The sequence below is a fragment of the Chenopodium album genome, chromosome 13 (genome assembly GCF_948465745.1).
Source record: "Chenopodium album chromosome 13, dcCheAlbu1.1, whole genome shotgun sequence".
Classification (NCBI taxonomy): domain Eukaryota; kingdom Viridiplantae; phylum Streptophyta; class Magnoliopsida; order Caryophyllales; family Amaranthaceae; genus Chenopodium; species Chenopodium album.
In genome coordinates, this window is record NC_137846.1 from 26505139 (window position 1) to 26508576 (window position 3438).

Here is a 3438-nt window from a genome sequence, read left to right on the forward strand (position 1 = left end):
ATTTCTCCTCTTTATTCTCAAGCTCGATCTCTTTTTGGTGTTAAACCTCTTCCTCCTTTGAAACTTCTTCCATAGCCATGACAAACTCTCTTGCCTCTTGAGAATAGAACTCTTCCTAGCATGTAAGAGCTTCAATCATTGGATCTTGAGGCTTCATCATTACCCTTCCCAAGCGATTTAACTCCTCATTCACAACATCAACTCTATAGCATTTCTCAACCATGGGGGTCTTGAGTAATTTGGAAAACTCAAAAACAATCTTCTCATTGGCCACTTCACATGTAATAGTATTGTTCTTGGAATTGATGACCTCCCCCAAGGTTTTAAGAGCTTTGCAACCCAAGATCAACGGAGTATCAACATCTTCCTCCATATCCATCACTACAAAATCACATGGCACATAGATATGCCCAACATGAATAGTAACATCCTCAAGCTCACCACAAGGAAGTTTGACCGATCAGTCGGCCAATTGAATCGTTTTTCTTGTGGGTATCATTTCAATATTGAGTTTTTGTATAATGGAGAGGGGAATTAAGCTAACACTCGCTCCTAAATCCGCTAAGGCACCCCTTGGTTCCATTTTGCCGATTTTAACCTGTAATGTAATTCTTCCCGGGTCCTTCTCTTTATTTGGCATCTTGTGTTTAACGAGTGCACTAACTTGATGAGGGAGGGTAATGAGATCATCATTGAGCTTCCTCTTGTTGGTTAGGATGTCTTTGAAAAATTTAAAGTACGAAGGCATTTGGGAAACAATTTTGATGAAGGGGAGAGTTATGTGTAAGTTCTTCATTACACTAAGTAATTTTGAAAATTTATCATTCAACTTTCTCTCAGCAAGCCTCCCGGGAAAAGGAACCGGCTCATCAAGATTCCTAGTCTCGCTAGGAGTTGAACTTGTCTTCTCATCATTAGGCTTCTTCTTCTCCACATTCTCTTCTTTCCCAACAACCTTGTCTTCTTCAACTCTCTTCTCCCCCCCCTCACACCTTCTTCTCCTCCCTTCTTTCCCTCACTACCCCCCTCTTTTTGCCCTTCATAGGATGTGCCCGATCTCAATGTGATTGCCTTGCAAGAGTCGGGTTTTATGTTATGAGATGGGTTTGCTTGTGGTTCTCCGGGTAAAGTAGAAGGTGAGTTGAAAGGTAATCTCTCTGCCAATAGGGCTAATTGCGAATTAACCATCTTGTTAAGAGCTCTAACTTCTTGCATTTATTGGTTTTGAGTTTGAAGTTATTGCCTAAAGGTTTGAAGTTGTTGATGCATGGCTTAGAGGAGTTGGGTTTGTGTTAGCTCCGATTGAGGTGCTTGCTCTTGACTTCTTGGAGACACTTGGTTTTGATTGTTGAATTGGTTTTGGTTATTGTATTGGTTATTCCTTGGGTAGTTTCCTCTTGGGCATTGATGTTGAGTTGGATGTGGGTTTTGGTATTAAGGGTAGGAATTGTAGGAGGGTTGAGCTTGTTAATTCCATTGTTGAGGTTGAGGTGTAAATCCGGGTGGTGGTTGTCTCCAAGCTACTCCACCTCCACTTCCACTATATCCATCTTGCCTTGTGTTGTATGCCGCTACATGCTCGGGGCTCAAACCTCCACAATAAGATGTATAATGGTTTGTACCTCCACAATTTTGACAAAAGAAAGAGTTGACTTGAGAGGAGCTTATCCCACTATTAACACTCATGTTCAACTTGGAAAGACCTTTTGTCAATTTCTCAATCTGGTGTTGCAATTGATCAACCTTCTCCAATTTGTACATCCCACCCTTCTTTGGTGCATTCCTCCTTCTACCACCCCAAGAGTAGTTCTTCGCTACCTCTTCCATTGTCGCTTCAACTTGATTTTCGGGGATGTTACTCAATTGTCCACCCGCCCCCGCATCCAAGTTAGCTCTAGACATTGGATCCAATCCATCATAGAAGAATCGCATGAGCAAACTTTGATTGTATTCATACTGAGGACATGCTTGTACCAACTCTTTGAACCTTTCCCAAGCTTCATTAAGAATCTCATCCATTTCTTGTTCAAATGATGCAATCTTCCTTCTCATTCTGGCGATCTTTTCCTCAGACATGAACCTGTTCAAGAATGCCTTGACTATCTCCCTCCATGTTGTGAGAGAATTTGGCTTCACTTGCTTGAGCTACTTCTTAGCTCTACCCGAAAGAGATTGTCGAAATAAATGCATTCGGATGTACTCTTGAGAAACTTGATTGGTTTGAATCATGGCACATAGCTCAAGGAATCTATCAAGATGCTCAATGGAATTTCACTCGGAGAACTCGAAATTTATTTTGCTTGTACCATTTTTGTATATTGGGGTTGAATGATAAAGTTTGTTTTCGTGACTGATGTGTGACATTTTACGTCACTCCTAGGATAGTGTTTATGCCTTGTTTTACCTTGTCTTAGGGTGTTCTGCAGTTGTTTTGTTCAAATAATGCGTGCATACATATCTCGATGTATTTTTAATGAAATCGCGTATATTATTGAATTCTTGCCTTCATTGCGTGTTTGCACCGTTCCCTATACCTTATTGCTTCCTTGGTGTTTGTGCTTAGGTATTTGAAGTCTTGGATTGCAAAGAAGAAGCCAATGAAGCATGAGGGAAGAATCGAAGAAAGCAAGGTGCAAGGGCGCGAATAATGTGCGGGCGCGCAGCCCTATGAGAACCCGCGCAAAATTGGCAAAATTGCAGAATCGAGGCAGAAAGTTTTGCGCGGCCTGTGCGCGACATGTACGCGGGCGCACACCCACACCACGCGGGCGCGCAGCTATGGTGCGCGGGCGCGCCTCCAGCAGTACGGGCGCGCACACCCAAGCACAAGCCGCGCAACCAACAAATACGCGGGCGCGCAGGCTGCCTAGAGGGAGCGCAGGTCACTGCGAGGGCGCACAGACCGCTGCGAGGGCGCACGCGCGGGCGCATAACTACCATGCGCGGGCGCACAGATCCTTGCGCGGGCGCACAGCGAGTCCTGTTCAGCGTTTTTGCGCGATTCTTTATATATTGCGGGGCTTGTTTTGTACGGGAGAACTTCATTCTTTTAGATTTTTTTTCCCTTGTTTAAGGAGAGATTCTCTCTCTAGGTTTAGCTTAGGATTAGAGTAGTTTAGAGAGAGAAAGTGAGGGTTTCACCATTGTTGAGCTTGGATTTTGAAAAAGAAGATTGATCATCTTGTTTGTAGACTTTCATCTTCAATCAATGAGAATCTCTAACTCTCTCTCCTCTATTTTATTTGCTTTCTCTTGACTATTGTTTTTGTTGTTGGTATTGCTTGTTAATCATGTTGATTCTTGATTATTTGTTGATTAATCTTGTTGTTATCATGATTAGTGATTAATTTCCCCATTAAGGGGATGGTTGTGGTGTAGTTGGATCTTGAGCATGTTCTAGGTTAGAATTGATTTATTTGTGATTAAAGTCTTTATATG

General features: G+C 42.6%; 1 non-coding gene across 1 annotated transcript; it reads left to right on the plus strand.

Annotated features, from left to right (window-relative positions):
* The first annotated feature begins 1948 nt into the window (after nt 1-1948).
* LOC145577200 (small nucleolar RNA R71) lies at nt 1949-2055 on the plus strand. Its single transcript, XR_014098672.1, has one exon. It is a non-coding gene; the product is annotated as a small nucleolar RNA R71 (small nucleolar RNA).
* The last annotated feature ends 1383 nt before the right edge of the window (nt 2056-3438 follow it).